The sequence below is a fragment of the Phyllopteryx taeniolatus genome, chromosome 6 (genome assembly GCF_024500385.1).
Source record: "Phyllopteryx taeniolatus isolate TA_2022b chromosome 6, UOR_Ptae_1.2, whole genome shotgun sequence".
NCBI classification, from domain to species: Eukaryota; Metazoa; Chordata; class Actinopteri; order Syngnathiformes; family Syngnathidae; genus Phyllopteryx; species Phyllopteryx taeniolatus.
This window is the reverse complement of record NC_084507.1, coordinates 19,272,365-19,291,824: the sequence shown is the minus strand read 5'-3', so window position 1 is coordinate 19,291,824 and position 19,460 is coordinate 19,272,365. Positions and strand designations below refer to the sequence as shown.

At 40.3% G+C, this 19,460-nt stretch overlaps 1 protein-coding gene across 1 annotated transcript in view; it reads right to left on the bottom strand.

The window, feature by feature from the left end:
- Window positions 1–19,460, bottom strand: part of iglon5 (IgLON family member 5) — a 181,843-nt gene that overhangs the window by 114,683 nt on the left and 47,700 nt on the right. The gene's annotated exons all lie outside the window — the stretch shown is intronic.

The following is a 19,460-nucleotide window of genomic DNA, read 5'->3' as shown; positions in this document are numbered from 1 at the left end:
TTCATGCACATGGCTGCCTCGCCATGTGACTTCCAAGAAAAAAATGGGAAATTTGCACTTTGTTTGAAATCCTCGAGCTGTAAATATTTGGTCCTTTACAAAGAGTTTGGCCCAGAAAAAAATCTCTCAACTGTATAATTAAATATTACTAACTCGGGAGTTGTTATTTTCAAAAAAAGACCTTGGTTTGTTTATGTGTTAACCTTGACAAAAAGTATTTTTTTCTTCCGGAGGGTTTGCGGTGAGCTAATTCATTGATTCAACAGACTATTTTTATCACTTGACGTGAATAATGTGCCACCTCAGGGGGGTCAGCGAGTAATTAAGGATGATGCCATCAGGTACTAGGCACAGGCTAGAGCATATCAAATTGATGCTCATTCCTTGAGGCGCAAATAGGATATTGTCTGTGAGAAGCCTTCCAAAAAATAACAACGATAACAACAACATTAATAATAACTAAAGATGCAAGCAGCAATGAACGGGCCCCTTTGGTCTGGCTTGGACATTGTTGTGATGATTTATTAAAGTTCCCTGTCATAATCAGCCTCCACGCAATGATGAAAATTCAACGGTCTGGCAGTTATGCCTGGTCCATTTGTCTAGTAAAATTAGTTCCGATTTGGTAGCCATCTGACAAAATCTCTAGGACAATCACGTCTTTAATGGTCAAAATGACACAAAAATGTTTGCTTGAAACCAAAATGGTAGACTTCACTTGTCTCTTCGGGCATTACTTCTTGACACATTTCTGTAGGTCTTTTCTTGATATATGTGCTCCCCAAATTCCATGTTGCTCACTGAAGCTGTCTTCAGGGGCTGAGTTTTCAATACTTTCTGGGGGATGTTCAAAAGTCAACCAAAACGCAATGGTCTGGCAATTTTCCGTTTTCATCAACCCTCAATGTCATGCTGCGCCTACAGGCGATGATGCAAACTAAATTCTCTGGCAATTATGTGTCACCCATTTGTCCAGTTTCATTAGTTCAAATTTGGTAGCAATCGGACAAAATGTCGAGGACACGTCTTTGAAGGAGCCTGGAAATGGCCAAAATGATCCTGAATGAAAAATGGCTGTGTCAAATCAAAATGGCAGACTTCCTGTGTATTTTCAGGCATTTATTGCGATTTTGTGTCACCCATCTGTTTAGTATAATTTGTCCAAATTTGGTACCTAATCCCACAAGAACTGCAGGACAACTCCAACATGGAATACTTTAAATCGAATCAAATCTTTTCGTGCATGTTTTCTTGAGACTTTTTTGTGGATCTACTCACGAAACTAGTTTCAAGTGCTGAATTTTCAAAAAATTACAAAATCTACTAAGGACAAAAACTAAAATGTCTGGGAGAGTTGCATCATCCAAACATCTTGTGTAACAATTTCAAATGTGGTAGTAACTGGACAAAATCTCAGAGTCGAGTCTGCCTTTGAATTTCTTTCACAAAGCATGCTCTGATCTTAATAATAACAAGAAGGTTATAAAACAGTCGGACTGGCCATCCACATGACACCCAAACACAGACATCACGCTCAAGACTCCGACATGGTTGTTATTAAGTGTCTTGTGTAAATCTTCAGACTGCAGATTCAACCTTGGTCACTGCAGAGACTCTGATCAAGTCTGTGGCTAATCCCGTATGACTGAGCCTCTGATATGTGCTCCAAACAGCGGGATGGGGGGGGGGAATAAATGGTTTTCTGTAGATGGAGCTGCAGAGGCAGAAGGGATGCAGAAGAGGACACGGTGAAAGATAAATGGGTGGGAGCTTGAAGCATGAAAGATGGAGCGGATATTTCAGAAAATTGGATCACGGGGCTACGACCAAAAAGAACAATAAAAACACTGCACATGAGCGAGAGGGCGGGACATTGTAGATTTTGTCAAGAATAGGTAATGAGCGATACGGGAGTGACCTGCATGCTTGGTGATAAAACAGTTGGAAAGAAGGGTGTGGGAAAAAAAGCTGAGGGTTGAATTTATATTTAGAACGTATTTGTTTCCCCCTCTTTTATTTCTGCCATCAGTCAGCAAGTTTAGGTTCTAGTGAGCAAATCGATGCCAGTTTCTCTGGCTGGAGTTTCTTCCTCTCAATCTCTGACAACTGCTACGCCACTACAACAGACCGATGGTATGCTGGAGAAGGATGAATGCAGTAAAAACACTGGAAAAAGGGGAAGGCTGGGCCATCAGAACCTCCACAATGTTGATTTGTATTGGGAGAAATGACCCAAAAAAAAGAGTGAAGAATGTTGACGTCGTCTACGCGAGTGATGATGCCACCAGTGAAAAGACGTTTTCCCATTGTAGCTGTAGACAACAAGTAGTGTTATTGCGGTAGATGACCAAAGAGATTCTCCTAAAGACCTTCTAGCTGGTAAAGAATGCTTCTGCTAGAGTACTCACTAGAACTGTGATAAGTGATCATAGATCTCCTGTACTAGTGGCACACAACAACCAATGAAATCCTAGTAGAAGGCCACAGAGATGCTTCTCAAGACTATACAGCTGGTCTAAAATGCTTGCTAAAGTTCTGACCAGAAGTGTGGAAAGTGATCTTAGTTCTCTTGTACAAACGGCAGAAAACAAATGTTGTTCTTGCAGTGCAAAACCAAAGAGATCCTCCTATAGCCCTTCCAGCGGGTCAAAAATGCCCCTGTTCGAGTACAGACTAGAACTGCGAGATGCAATCATAGTTCTCCTCTACCAGTTACAGACAACAACCACTGTTATTGCAGTAGATGACAAAACAGATGGCTTAAAAGACAATCCAGCTGGTCAGAGATTCTGCTACTCGAGTACTGACTAGAACTGTGAAACAATGATAGTAGTTCTCCTGTACTAGCTTCAGGCATCTGTTTTCACAGTAGAATACCAAAGGTGTCCTCATAAAGACCCTCCAACCAGTCCAAAATGCTGCTGCTACAGTACTGCCTAGAACTGTGAGATGCGATCAAACCAAAGAAATCCATCTACATATCCCACATCTGGTCCAAAATGCTTCTGCTAAGGTGCCAACTAGAAAAGATCACAGTGCTGTATCAGATAAGTACAGTTATCACATTAGAAGACGAAAGAGATCCTTCTAAAAACTCTCCTTCTCGTCCAAAATGCCGTTGCTCGATTCCTTGCTAGAACTACGAGATCAGTACAAATACTTTGTGACTGTACTTAAGTGGATTTTTTTCAGTTACTGTAACTGTAGTTCTACTAAAGTAACTGTGAGTACACTATCCACAGATCAGGACCAAAGGTCATGCAACTAACAAGCAAGCTCACAACACGGCTATTGTGGAGGGTTAAACCGTCAGTTGGCACAAATCAGGCCAGAGATTCTTGGCAGTCTGAGAGGGAAGCACTGTGATGTCTCCCATGGTGATGGTGAGTCCCTGTAAGAGGTTTCCCTGGGAGAAAACTCAAATCTCTCAAGCTTGAGGTGGTTCACACTCTGAGACAATCTGTATCCCATAGTTGTATATCACTAAAACTTGTTTTTAGCAGTCAGTTACAGTATGCAATTTTGGGGGGGTAGGGAAGGAGCAATTATCCATACTTCTAATCTAATCGAATCGAATCGAATCGAATATAATCTTCCATTAGGATTTACTAGTACCAAGAAGAAAAAGTAGCAAATGCTTGTGTTTTATAGAGAGTCATCAAACTTTGCAGCCATACTCGGCCCACACGCAATGATGAAAACTTAAATGTATTTTAATCTTGCATCACCCATCTTTCAAGTATAGGTAGTTCAAGTTTGGTCGTATTTGGACAAAATTAAGATGGCAAATTTGCCTTGCCTGCAAATAGCCAAATTGACCCAAAGCGTCCGCTTCAAACCCCAAATGGCATGCTCACGTGTTTTTTCGGACATGAGTTCTTTGGACTTTTTTGTTGGTAACATTTCCGCCATTCTCAATCCCCATGCAATTATGAAAACTCCAAATATTCGCAATTTTTCATCACCCATCTGTCTCGTACTCCATCCATTTTCCAAACTGCTTATCCTCACTACGGTCGTGGGTGTGCTGGCGCCTATCTCAGCTGACTTTGGGTGAAATTCACACTCACATTCACACCTATGGGCAATTTTGAGTCTTCAATTAACCTACCCTGTCTAGTACTGTGTACTAATTTAAAATCAGACAAAATCTGGAAAAGAAATCCATCTTTGAGGGACCACTGCGAGTAGTAGGAAATTACCGCTTCAAGCCAATATGACAGACGTCCTGTGTCTTTTCGAGCATGGATTCAGAGACTTTTTTGTGGGTCAACTAGTGATCCCCATGCACACCAAATTTCATGTTGTAGCAAGTAAAACTGTCTTTGTGTGCTGAATTTTCAAATTAACATTGGGTCCAACTTTCACAATTTGCAAGTTCTTTGAGTTTCCTTTTATATAGCAACTCATCAAATGTCATTATCCTGCTCTGGCTTCCTGCAATGATAAAAATACAAATTATTAGCAATTTTGCATCACCTATGTGCCTAATACTTTATATGTGATTCAAATTTGTTAGCAGTTGGACTGAATCTCCAGGACAGGTCTGGATGGATGTATCATTGTTGTAGTTAAATGACTTAAACAATAGGTTACATTAAATGCCTAATTAGGGATATACAGCTGTGAGGAATATAGTGTAGTATGTAAGCTAAGATGTAACTTTGTATATGTTAACAAGTGGGCTCATCATGGCCGAACGTGCTCATAAAAAAAACTAATTTACAACCTCCATTTCCCCTTAACGCTGAGGCACTGCTACGGCATTTACAGTACAAGACAACGTTATGATCGGGCTTAGGTGAGCGCGACGGGATGATTTATGCTTGTCTGTAGATTCGTCACCGCCGCCGCCACCTCACCGCCAGCTCATGCCCTCTGACATCTCATAAAATGTCCAATCGATTTAAAAAAAAAAAAAAAAAAAAGCAAGTGGGGGGAGGAGTCTCGACAAGCACTGCAGCAGAACCAGAAAGAATTATGCGAGGCGGGTGGAAGGTTACAATTTTTAAAAACAAATTTCCCTTTGACATCAATTGTATTTGCAATTGCGGACTGAATCATGAGCTGACCGTTTTTCCTCATTCTTCTTTTACAGTTGCTATAGTGTTTAAATCATTTACTTACTGGTCTATGTGCCTTTAATTGCCACCCCGGGGACCTAGAAACTTTTTATTTTTTTAAAACTACCAATGATGTATAGTGACAGGCTGAACAATTCAATGCTCTTTAGAAGAAGAAGAAGAAGAAGAAGAATCATCTTTTATTGTCATGAACATGCATGCATGCACACGAAATTTGTTCTCTGCATTTAACCCATCACAGTGAACACATACACATGTTAGTGGAACACACTGGAGCAGGGGGCAGCTGAAGCGCCCGGGGAGCATTTCGGGGTATCAATGTCTTGCTCAAGGACACCACAGCCGTGAGTCCAGGGGATGTTGGCGGATGGTCCAGTCGGGGTTTTGAACCTAGGTCCCCCACGGTGGCAGGCGATGATCTTAACCATTGGGCCAAATGCTTTAAAACCTTTCAAACATTTTCAAGCTTTTTTACATTTTTTACAGTAAATTTGTACTGTACTGTGTTTTTAAGCTACCATCGAGGTCCAACTTTATATACTTTCTGTGGCCTTTTTTCTGGTGGTGTGCTGTGACATTTTTCTATGTATAGGTTGGAAAACAGGAGAGAATAAGGCCATCTATTCCAAAATTAAAGGCTTAATATTACAAGAATAAAGTTGTATTTTTAAAATTCACTTTTTAATGTATGACTTTCTTCCGTCATTAAACCTTGACTTTTATGAGAGACATTAAGACATAATGTTGGAAAATACGAAGTTATTCTCATAACGTTCCAAACGTCTCTAAAAATTATGACTTTGATGTTGTAACATCTTACCTTTTTTTCTCAGAAAGAGGTGACTTTTTAATTCCTACGGCATTTAAGGGTGCACATGGTAGTCATGTTTAATTAGCCTCACAATTATGCTTATGTGATGTTCAATTTCTCAGACAAGAAATTTGAGAAACCTCGAATTACAACCCTAATTCCAATGAAGTTGGGACGTTATGTTAAACATAAATAAAAACAGAATACAATGATTTGCAAATCATGTTCAACCTATATTTAATTGAATACACTACAGAGACAAGATATTTAATGTTCAAACTGATAAACTTTATTGTTTTTAGCAAATAATCATTAACTTAGAATTTTATGGCTGGAACACGCTCCAAAAATGCTGGGCAAAAAAGACTGCGAAAGAAACACCTGTTTGGAACATCCCACAGGTGAACAGGCTAATTGGGAACAGGTGGGTGCCATGACTGGGTATAAAAGGAGCTTCCCTGAATTGCTCAGTCATTCACAAGCAAAGATGGGGCGAGGTTAACCTCTTGGAAATTGTGGACGTCGTGCCCTCCGGGCCAAAGAGGAAATGAACCATCCGGACTGTTATGGACGTAAAGTTCAAAAGCCAGCATCTGTGATGGTATGTTAGTGCCAATGGCATGGGTAACGTACACATCTGTGAAGGCACCATTAATGCTGTAGGGTACATACAGGTTTTGGAGAAACATATGCTGCCATCCAAGCAACGTCTTTTTCATGGATGCCCCTGCTTATTTCAGCAAAACCACATTCTGCACATGTTACAACAGCGTGGCTTCGTAGTAAAAGAGTATGGGTACTAGACTGGCCTGCCTGCAGTCCAGACCTGTTTCCCATTGAAAATGTGTGGCGCATTATGAAGTGTAAAATACAAAAACGGAGACCCCGGACTGTTGAACAGCTGAAGCTTAAGCAAGAATGGGAAAGAATTCCACTTACAAAAAATTGGTGTCCTCAGTTCCCAAACGTTGATTGAATGTTGTTAAAAGAAAAGGAGATGTAACACAGTGGTAAACATGACCTTGTCCCAGGTTTTTTGGAACGTGTTGGAGCCATAAAATTCTAAGTTAATGATTATTTGCTAAAAACAATCAAGTTTATCAGTTTGAAGATTAAATATCTTTTCTTTGTAGTGTATTCGCTTAAATATAGGTTGAACATGATTTGCAAATCATTGATAGCTGGGATAGGCTCCAGCACGCCCGTGACCCTTGTGAGGAGAAGTGGCTCAGAAAATGGATTGATGGATGGATTCTGTTTTTATTTATGTTTAACACAACGTCCCAACTTCATTGGAATTGGGGTTGTATAAAGACGATCATTTTCATGGTAGCGCCGCGGCAAAAAGGCGCAGGAGGTAGTGCGCGGCTCTGGTTGCCTGCACAGTGGCCCTTAATCTGGCCCATTCAGCCACTGCTAACTGCCTAGTGCTTGCCGCCTGAAAAATGTAAGTGGCTCCAATTGCGTTAGATTAAGGCAGCCGCGACGCGACTAAGTGACAGAATAAGACAAAAGCTCTCCGCGGGGCTGTGGGCTATTGTACCGTGTCTTGCTTTGCAGTGATGAGAAGTAACCAAGTACAAATATCAGTGGTTGTCAAACTTTTTACACTTAGTCCCACCTCCCCAAAATACTTTGTACTCCAAGTACCACCATAAATACCAACATTAAAATACAGTAGCATAATAGGTAGTGTTCTTCTAAAAAAACAGACAAGGTTTTATTCCTAAAATATATATTTAATATTATTGTAAGCCATGATAATGTTATACACAATTTGAACACTGCATTTAAATATAGGAAAATTAAAGAAAAGTACTTAAATAATTAATTTGATTCAAGTGTACTGCACATGGTTAAATAACCCTTAAATTACCGAAATAAATGTTTGAAAACAAACAGTACTAAAAGATAATCGACAACTAATCCATTATCAAATTAATCAAGCTATTTTGATAATTGAGTAATCGTTTACAGACCTTTTTTAACTTAAAATTGTCCAATTCCTCAGAATTTCAGCACCAGTAAATATTGTCAGGTTTCTGTAGTCGTACCGTAGATGAAATCAGACTGATTATCATTGTGTATAATCCAAATAAGACATTTGCAAACATCTCCTTTCACTTTGGAAAATGGTGATCAAAATGTTCACCTATTTTTGGACATGTTACAGAAGAAGCCAGTGACTGAATCAATTTATGTTTGTGCATTTTCTCCACTATCGATTTGAAATAATGTCCTGTTTTTGAATAAAGGAATGGAAATTTGAGGGGGAAAAAAAGTTTATTATTATTGTTTTACCAGGCTGTTTTTTTTTTTTTATTTTTTTTTAACAAAAGCACTGTACTCCTACTTTAGTACAAAGTATAGGTACTTTCTTTTGTCCCCTCTGTTGCATTACAGGTGACAGTTGGACGCAGCCAGGTGTTCAAGGGGTTTTACACTTATTAGCTTGTCCTTGGAGAAAACGCCGACTTAAAAGCTCAATGCAGAAATGTGCTCTGGTGACTCATTTTTTTATTTTATATATTTTTTTTAACTTCAACTCGCTGCACCTCCATGGTCATTTATATCGGAGAAGTGAAATGCAGCCGCAAAAATGGTTCAAATTCGCTAAAGCGCGTTTTATTTCTCCTGCTGCTGCCCTTGGTTTTTATGCAGTGCCAACTAGTAGTAACGCACTCTCCTGTCCCCTTTAAAGTCCTACAAAGGGATATTTGAGTGCTGACAGTGGACTATATACCTTGGATTGGTCGTTAGTGGATCCCAGGGCAATTGTAAATTGGGGCAGTGAGTTGCCAGGTGCATGTAAGTCAAGCGATGTGAACAACACAACAAATCAACTGGTCCACATGTTTTGACTTTACTTTTACAATTAACTGTGGCAACCAATCCAAGCTGGTTGGGGCCAAAAGTCGGACTACACCCTGGATTGAATGCCAGTCATTTACAAGAAATTTGGGTGGTCACGTATAAAAGTCAAGCTGTGTGAACCACTATCCGACCAATGCACCACAAATTTGGTTTTGCATTAACTATTAAGTGTGGTCGCATAGCCCAATTGACTGTAAAGTAAGCTACTGCCAATTTTTTGTGGAAAGCGCTAAAATAATTCTGTTTGTCTCTATTTGCACTATGCCTGACTGGCGACCAGTTCTGGGTGTACCACTCAAAATCCACTTGGATAAGAAGCATCACTGACACTGAACAGGAACAAGATAAAAGGTCAAAAATGGGCGGCTGGATGAAGGGATTTCTGTCAGACAAAATGGCTGTGCCTGGTGGATGTGTCACCATACACGCATATTAAAACAAGCGGCCATATCTCCCAGCGCCCATTCCCGTGACAGGAGGTCAGCGGGTTCCGCCGACAAGAAGACAAACGATTTGCATTCCCCTCACGAGCCGAGTTCAGATCATTTGCCATCAAGCGGATGTCCTTTCATATCCAGTCTCTTCTGTCCCGTCACCGGCACACACTGGGGATCTTAATGACGCCTCGCCTTATTTGTAGTTATTTCAGGAAATTCGCCCAGCGGGGTCACTGGCAGAATGAACATGACAAGCATCTTTGAAGATTATGATAATGGAAAGGGAGAGCCTGAACAGGGAATTGTTTTAAAAATTCACCCGCACCGCTCACATTAATGCTACGCCATTTTCAGCCTGGTACGTTAACTAGCTGTCAGTGGTGGGAAGTAATCAAGTACAAATATTTGGTTATTGGACTTCCTGGTATTCCAAAATTGGCACACCACAAATAAGAGTGTTGTTAATAACCCTGCCAAATATGAATAATTAAAAAAAATTCACCAAGTACATAAAATGATGCTTTAAAATTGTGAAAAATCTAAACGTTCTCTCTGCTCTCAAAGGCTGTGGGCTTGAGTTATGAAAATATAGCCGCTTAAAGCCTCTGGTGGCTGGACAATATATCCCACCGGGTAGTTGTGGAGCTTTTCCACACCACAAAAACAGGGCGCTCTAAAGTGACCACACCAGCACAAAGAAGAAGAAGAAAATTCCTCCCTCCTGACGCTTTTGCCTTTCTCACCATGACATGTGCGCACTCACAGCTGACAACGAGGCGCTCTAAAGTGTCCAGGACAGCAGACTATCCGAAGGGACGATGCATTTTCAGGGTGTAGGCATAGCTAGCTGGCTAACTGTATGTCAAGATTGTGCCAGATAACTGCTGATGCGAACAAGTGTTCGTATACAGTATAGTGGGGGAGGGGCAATGCACGCTGTTTTAGCCACACCCAAGAAAAATATGCAAAATTGAATTGGTGAAAGACAGTATAACGCAATCTCCACAATTGAGTATGACATAGTTCCCAGTCTTTGCTCATTTTCATCAATTATCTTCAAACGTATAATGTACATGGAAATGAATCTCTGAAATCGTTTTAGAAGGCTTTCAATTAGACGAGTTGAATCTGTACTTGTACTTTTACCATGGTCTCATTTCAACTTAAAAGTCGCTTTTCATCATTTTTTTTTAAATATTTTTTTTTGATGTCCTTTTATCAAGTTTTCAAGATAATTTGGGTTGGAAATGCCCACATTGTCCTTTTTCACGCTATTCTAGTTGGTCTTTTCCGTATTAGAGACAGCCGGACTTCTCATTGAAATGTGCCATGTAAATAAGCTTTGCTCTGATTAGATCATCATCCGGTCCCATTCATTGGAATTGAACCTGCCCCGATGACCATCGCTGGTGACAATGAATGCAGGCTTCGCTATTTCATCCACTGTTACATCATAACTTATGAATATAGTTAAGTATTGTTGCAAAACACAACATATGTATATTTTATAGACTGTATTTGTACGGCTTGACAGCGGCTGGGACTCGTTCGCTTCAAACCCGGAAATGCCATGTTGGCGTTCAGCTGAGTTGAGAGGTTGGGTATCAAACATGACGTGGGCAGCTACTTGAATATTAATTGACAAAACTAATTCACAATGATGGCGATTTCAATTCCACCCATTTTGCAAGCCTTATATCGTTTATTGCCTTTGCAATGGATTCTGGTAGAAGGGGACCATTAAGTACAGAGTATTAGTACATTTTCCACATCTGCAGACGATACAGCTGCAGGCATGACAGATGCTGGTTAGTTCAGCCAAACTAATCCTTGGGCTTTGGAGGAACACGTCGCATCAGACGTTGGCCGCTTTTTGAAGCTACATGCGCTACTAATATCGAGATGAAAAGTCAAAACCGCCTTTCTTGTCAGGCAAAATGACCATTCAGCTCCCAGCCGCCCGCCTGCCGCCGAACCAAAGGACCAGATGGTATTCAACTGAAATGCACTTGACGAGGGCAAGGACGCAGAGTGAAAAAGTCATGCGCAAAAACAAACCGCTGTCAAGTCATCGACGGGTGCCATTTCACAGTATTTACCAAAAAAGAAAACAAAATGGAACAGTGCAGGCGCCAGCTTTTCTGGCTAAATGTTCAAAGGGGCACATTATTCCGTCTGAACTTGCAAATGTAACGCCGCATTAGCCAATCATAAAAAACCTTCCGTGAATTAAATAACAAAAGGGAGAACATTTGCACTGATTGTGGCCTTTGATCTGCAGCAGCTTTAATTTAATTTATTTTTTTGTTGCAATTTAACAGCTCTAGTCACATCATCCACATGCAAAAATGCACAAACATAATCAGCATCCAAAGAGCATGCACCAAAGGTCACACCTAGCTTCGATACTTTGGTCAATAGAACCCAACTTCTTTGGTCTCAAACCCAACTTTCAGTCGACTGCGACTTACTTGGCTAGCCTTGATATTGATGCTTTTCTTGGAAAAAGCTGCTACTACAAGGTACTACCTATAGTAAGGGTAGGGCATAGGGGTTAGAAGCGAGTTTCATACATGTGACCACTTGTGTTGATTGGTTATTGCCTTATTACAGTATTGTTGTCAAATTTGAGGATATGAAGCTCAATTTTGAAGCATTACACTCCCCAGTCTCTGCTTTGGTGCAGTAGTCCTGTTCTCTCACGGCCCTCAGTCTCCTCTCAGATCAAATTTGCCACCTTACGGAGACTTTAGCGTTCATTTTGACTGATGCATTCAATGCGACGACATGTTTTTGCAGTTTTCTGTAACTCTAACCTCAAACCGTAACCACTGATGCTAACACTAACCCCTTATTAACCCACTAATCCTAACCCTTAACCCTAAACCTAACCCACTATCCTAATTCTAACCCCATAACCCTAAACCTTAAACCTAACTCTAACCCCTAACATCTACCCCTATCCACAAGTCCTAACCCTAACCACTAATCCTAAACCCCGATTTCAAGTCTTAAGTGATGCCCACAGGTGTTTTCGGACTGCCGGCGAAGCGCAGTGACCCCAACACAACATCAAACCCAAGGCCTCCGTCTTCTGTGATGCGGCAGAGGTAACCATTGTGTCACAATAAAGTATATTGAAGAGAGAAAAGGCCCCAGTTTGGACTAAAGGACAATGTAGGCTGCAGGGAGCAGCAGCTAGTTGTAGAGCGGCGAATGTAATGGCAACAGGCCAAGGAACTATCACAACGTGGACCGTGGTGCTGAGGCTATGCCAGCCAGAACACCACAAATCACAGCAGACGGCCGACAAAAAACGGGCCACACACCGATGCAAAAAGTAGAACAGCGCCTCATCATTTTCAACCTCGGGCCTCCCTCGTTTATTTGCTAATGACCACTCTTTGGCTTCTTAAAGAGCGTATTGTGACCAGGGGATTACTCAAGAAGACAACGCAGCCGAATTACAGCACGAATATGTTCCTGCAGTCAGTTGACTGCCCCGGGAAGAGATAATGTTAATGACGTCTGGTGGGATCTGCCACTAGAAGGACTCCAGAGCCACATCCGGGGTGCGTGGGAGGGGGGAAAGCTATGAACTCCCTAGCACTGCTTTGGAGTGTCACTCATGTTATTAATTAGCCTCTAATGGAATTTAAATCTTTTCAAGAAGCGATTAACTGTTATGAGGAACAGTCCAGGTTGTTGTGTACCTTCTCGGTGGCGGCATGTCTTTTCCTGGATGACGTTGGCCAAGATGGTATTTTGCTTTGGAAAGGCAAGAATCTTGTTGATTTCAAATGATAAAGTTACGTAAGATGGACTGCGGTAAGTCAACGCAGCCGAGCGCAACGGAACTGTCGCACAGCGTGCAAGGTTCTGCAACTAGTTTTTATGAGTCGGCAACTAGTTCTGCTGTGTTTCGAAATCGGAATCACAGATGAATGGCTTTGCAATGTTGTAATGGTCGGTCAAAAATGCCGTGTCAAATCAGTTGAGCTTTCGCAACAAAGATTACATTTCTGAGTACGAAGTGAGGTCCAGCCTGCCACCAAGTCACATCAATACAGTAGCTACAGTACAGACACACACACACACACATATATATATATAGAGAGAGAGAGAGAGAGAGAGAGAGAGAGAGAGAGAGAGAGAGAGAGAGAGAGAGAGAGAGAGAGAGAGGTCTACAATTTTATGAAGTTTATAACTTCATATTGTCACTGTCAGGCGGAGGGCTAATATGTGCAAATTTGGTCAATTTCATATTTTTTCACTAATCTGTACTGTTGGCCAGTCCCCATGTTATTTATTTATTTTTATTTTTTTACACATTTTTGGGGGGTTTCCTGAAAAGTGATGGTTTTGAAGAAGTGTGGATTCCACCCAACACCAGCGATATGTCCAGTACGTGTGGCTAAAAAGCAAAGCATGGAGAGGCTCTGTCACCGAAATGCATGAGTGCAGTCAATGAACGGGCTGATCATTGGTACAATCTCTCAAATAGCCGCGCGTTCTTCTTTTTCGCTCACTCGTTTCCATTCTTTGTATTATTGTTATTGTTGCTCATTGTTTGTTTGGGTTTCGTTTTGGGTTAAGGTTCAGATTTGGTCTTAGATTTAGGTTAGGATTTGGGTTTAGGGTTGGAATTTGTAATTAGGATAAGCGTAAGTCTTAGAACTTGATGACCCCATATCGCTTTTTAATTCCTGCATAATCACTATTGAGTTATAGATAAATAATCAAACCTGTATTCATCACTCAACCTATTGTAAGTGCTTGTTGAACTATTAATAGCATCATGGAATAACGTCTGAGAGGTTTCTCTCAGTTGCAGCCGGTCAGGCCATCTGGACATTGTGCGTCACCGGACCACCTGTGGGTGACTTTGGTTTGGTTGCCAAAAACCGCAGAGGTGTCCTTTAACAATCAAGTGCAGCTTAGTGTGTGTTACCCTCTCTAGATGGAATAAATACGTCAATACGCTTGTTTTCCTCAAGTCAAACGTTGGGGTGAAACAGTATACGGTTACAATTACAGATTCCATTTGTAATCATTGTTATTACCTAATTTAGCATCTTTGAGAGTACTAGTTGTCCAATTTGGTGTACGTCGCAACAGCAAACAAATGGAGAAGAGAAAAATGAAAGAAGGCAACAGTGAAAAAACAGAATACATATATCAGACACGTTACGGGTGCAAATCAGCCTACCGGTAATATTTTTGTACTTGTCACATAAATTAGTATAGTTTTTAAAAAATATTTCTGTATTTTTCACATATTTTTGTATTTTTCTCCAATATATTTGTAATATTATATAATATTTTTGTATTATTTTCTGACATTATTTTTTGTTATTCATCTAATATTTTTGTATTTTTCCGTCTACAATATTTGTGTATGTTTTCTAATTTTATTGTTTTTATTTGGTTAACATTGTGACACATTTGTTATTCATCTAATATTGTTATATCATTTAATGATTCTTGTATTTGTGGATTTTTGGAATTTTTGCATAAGATTTTTGTTTAATATACTTCTTATTGTGGTTTAATATTTTTGTACAGTATTATTATATTTTACATCTAATATTTGTGTATTTTATTGTCCAATATTTTGTATTTCTTGAGCTGGCTTTCATTAGATTGAACAAGTGTATATAGATTCATCCATAGTCAAATATTTAAATGACTAATATTCTCTCTGGCGCCAGCATGTTCTCACTCCAGCAGGTACAACAAAGGGAAGAAGAAGAAAAAAATCCATGTTGTGTTTTCAGCTCAGGGAACAAAGCCAAAGAGACATTTAAATATTCACTCAGATGACAAAAAGCCAATATGAATGAGCATCAGCACTATTTTAGGAAGCGAGGGTTCACAGTTAAAATTTCAGTCCCATTAGTAAAAGTCAGCGATTGATGCAGATTTCATTTGATAGGCTGCGCGAAGCCTCCGCCGAAGTTGTCCTGTTGTTCAGGATGACAGCTCCCAGAGTGAAAGCCACTGAGGGATCAATGTGAGCGGGAGGGCGTACCACCTGTGCTGCCTGGAGCCCCTCGAAGAAATCCCGCGTCTCAACTATAGACAGAGCTGACTGAGCTGATGTCCCCCGCGGGGGACGGGGGAACCACCAGAAACCCTTCCTCGCTCCCTCGCGCCATCATAAGTCATCCCACGGCTGGGAAATGGAGGCCTGCAGGCTATCCCGCTTGTCTTTTCTCTCGTGTTTGTTTTACCCTTGGGTTTGCTGCTCTGGTATGCTTCAAAATGTTCATGGGTCAGTGTGATGTCCATCATCACACCTGTGAGGAAATGGTTTATTTCTGTCATGATGGACAGGTACAAAATGTCCTTGTTCTACTTTTAAGATGATGGCCATTTTTACAAAATTCTCAGTTTTTTTGTTTTTTTGGGGGGGGGGGTTACTTCTGTGATGATGGATGTTTACATCATCTCATTTGATTTCTAAGAGGAGGGATAGTTTTACAACATTTTCTCTTGTTTTACTTCTGTGATGATGTTTTACAACATTTTCCTTTTTCTGTGATAATGGAAAGAAGTTTTCTTTCTACTTCTGTGATGATGTTTTACAACATTTTCTTTGGTTGCTTTACTCCTTTGATGATGGACAGTGAGAACATTTCCTCGTTTTACTTCACAGATGATGGACAATTGTACGGGATTCTCATTTTTTTCATTTTCTTGTTTTACTTTTGCAAATTTTGGACAGTTGCGATATTCTCTAACTTTTTTGCATTGATGGAAATGCAGTTTTATGACAGTTCCCCCCTTTTCGCATTTTACTATTGTGACGATGGTCCGTTACCAAATTTTGTCTTTTTTCCCTCATTTTCTGTGATAATGGACAGCTGTGTCATTTTCAAATGTTTTTCTTTTATTACCAAGATGCTGGACAGTTACAACATTTTCTCGTTTTACTTATTTTATTTCTATGATGGACAGTTTTACGACATTTTCTTATTTTTGTTGTAGTAACTAACATAATTTCCGGTTTGCATTTTTCCCCCCAATATTTTTTCTCAGTTTTAAAATGGGTTAACTTGACCCTCAAAATAACAGGAGGGTGTCAAAAATGTGATTGGCTTGGCTTAAAATAACTCCCCGTTTCCAAAGGGCTACACGGCCTTTGACGCCAAAGCCAGTGAATGTCACGTTCTCCTTGGAACAATCAATCGAGGCGATCAGATAGCGGACACCCTGAGGGACGACTCCAGCATGCACCGATGGGTCACGTGCGTGCCTGCAGACGCAGTACAAATGCATTGTAAGACACGTGCACTCGAGTGCAGAACAAGTAGCAGCGAGGGGGCCAAGGACGAGAGCGGAAAGGACGACCGCCGCCGTCCCCTCTCATTCTCAGCCTTTCAGATTTTAGCCATGTAATTATGCACACTTTGGTATGAAATAACTGCCCATGTTGTTTTGTTTTGGGAACTATGCAAAAGTACTGGGCCATCGTTGACGGGTTTTTTCAATCCCTTTTCACACACGCCATGACTTCTGTGACGGTGGACCGTTTTGTCTTTTTCTCGTTTTTCTCTGTGATGATGGACAGTTGCCACATTTATTTTTTTTTATTTTGTCTGCTGATGGACACGACATTTTGTCGTTTTCAATTTTTATTCCTATGATAGTAGACAGCTCCGATATGTTCTCATTTCACGTTTATGTTGATGGACAGTTGAGCCCTTTTCCAGTTTTTTTTTATACTTCTGTGATGATTAACTGTTACATAATTTTCTCAGTTTTTTTCTTGCTTGACTTTTTGTGATGGACATTTCCCACATTAGTTTTTTTTTTTGTTTGTTTGTTTCTGTGATGATGGAAACTGACAAAACTTTCTTTTTTCCACTTTTTATTTCTGCATTGCTATTTTACGTCTGTGTTGAGGGTCCCTTAAGTCCTTTTCCAGTACTTGCATTATACTTTTGTGATAATGGCTCGTTACAAAAAAATTCTTTTCATTTTACTTCTACTCAATGGCCAGCACAATTTGTCTTGTTTTTAGGGTTTTGTTTTTCACTGATGATGGTGAGTTACCAATTTTCAATTTTTTTTCTGTACCAATTCGTGTTTTTGCGTTTTATTTCTGAGATGAGGCACAGCTATGAAATGTTCTAATTTATGTGTTGGACAGTTATGACATTTTATGATTTTTACATGTTATTTTTGTGATGACGCAGAGTTAGGAATTTTCAAATACAGTATCTGTGATGATGACAGTTTTTCATTTTACTTTTGCGATGATGGACGGTTAGGAATTTCTTCATTATTACATGTTATTTTTGTAATGATAAACATTTAGGAATTTTCTCATTTTACTTTTGTAAAATTTGACTTTTGACATTTTCTCCTTTTTCAGTTTTACTTCTGTGACAATGCTCAATTACGACAGTTTCTCACCTTTCGCGTATTTTGGGGTGATCATTTTACATTACTGTAGGCTAACATAGCCAACCTAGTGTGTAAAAGACGGAGAATGTCCAAAGTTTGAGATCATGTCACACTTAAAAAAAGAAGATAAAGTGCAATGTTTCTACTGGTGAAAGCAACTGCGTGTCTACGGTAAACATCGTTATCTAATTTAACATGAATTGTAAACCCTCCACAGGTGGTCAAGGATTGACACAGCTCTTCCAATTGCGTTACTGAACAAATGGTAAGAAAACAATAAGTAAATAGCACATTCATTCACTAGCTGCCAATGGCCACAATTTACGCCGAATAACTCAACATGCAGGCTGGCTAATGGTTAGCCACTTAACAGGCAGCGCTATCCTGTGCCAACACGGCCAACTCTACACTCTCATTTGCTGTCTCCGACATCCCTCAATAGGCCAGGCCCTGCCTTTTAAAGCAACGATCATTCAAAATCACAGATACTACAGTGTAGAACGTGAGGATGGCAACCCCAAGTGAAGAAAAATAATACCTGCACCTCATGCATGTTTTGTATTGATATTCTTCATGAAGCTTTAAAATGTTAAGCTGTATGGTATGCTTTAAAAACAATAAAATGAGTATATAATCGTTACTTCACGGGGCTTCTGGAACTCAACCTGCTGCGATAAACGAGGGACTACTGTACTCCGGGGGTGAAAAGTTCAGAAATGTTCTTGTTTTACTTCAGTGATGATGAACAATTATGAAAGGTTCTTGCTTTTTAGGGTCATATCTGAAATGATGGACATTTACAAGATTTTCTTAATTTTAACATTCATTTCTGCATTAACGAACTGTTCCAATGTTTTCTGGTTGGAAGCATCAATTTTTTTTCTGTATGCGACTCAGTGGAAATAATATAGACATCCTTGACTTTTAATATTTGACGAAATATCTAATGTGAGTTTTTGCACAGTACTGTACACCTCAAGGTCACCTGCGAATCTTCGGCAATGGCTCTCTTCCCAAATCTTTGCTGAGTTGCTAATTGCCTCTGTGAGAGTGTGTAGCCTGTAGGGGGTTCGGGAAGGGGGTTAGTGCAATCAGTAATGGTAAACACGCAGTTTGTTCACCCCGGGAGTGTTGATGACAATCATCGTGTCAGATGAACAACCTCCATGCTTTGCGGGGTTGCCTCGCCGATGTAAACATACTGCATGCGAGGCCGTGTTGTTGACAGACACAGCTCTGATTGTTTGCAAGGTTCCGCTCCGTGTTGGTCTGCAGGCTGACTGTGAATGTTTCATCCTTCCATTGCGGCGCAGTTTTCCATCATGCGTCATTCGCCTTAAAGACAACCTCATTTTTCTCCCGCCGGCTCGATCGATAAAGCCAGTAATAATGCATTAGTTCGAGCCCGCTCTTCCTGCAGCTCGCCTTTCAACCCTGACCGCCTCATTGTCCCGCTCGGACAAAACTTCATTCGGCTCAGTATGTATCTGTGTTGTCGTTACGACATACCCCGTTTTATTTTGTTATTTATTGTGAGAGGAACAGTGCATATTAACGAACATTTGCATCTAATTGTTGTACATTGTTTTGTTTTTGGGAGACTACTTGCCTCCATTATAACAAATACAGTGGCACCTTAAATTCAGAGTATTTTGTGTTACGAGCCGTCATTCAGCCGATTTTTTTTTTTGCATTATGTTGCAAGCAAACTTTGATTTAAGAGTGAGTTTTTTTGCTGAAAAGAAGCGGGCGTCTCCAGAGGTTCATTAATTGATTCATTTTCTTTACCGCTTCTCCTCACTAGGGTCGCAGGATGCTGGCGCCTATCCCAGCTGTCTTCGG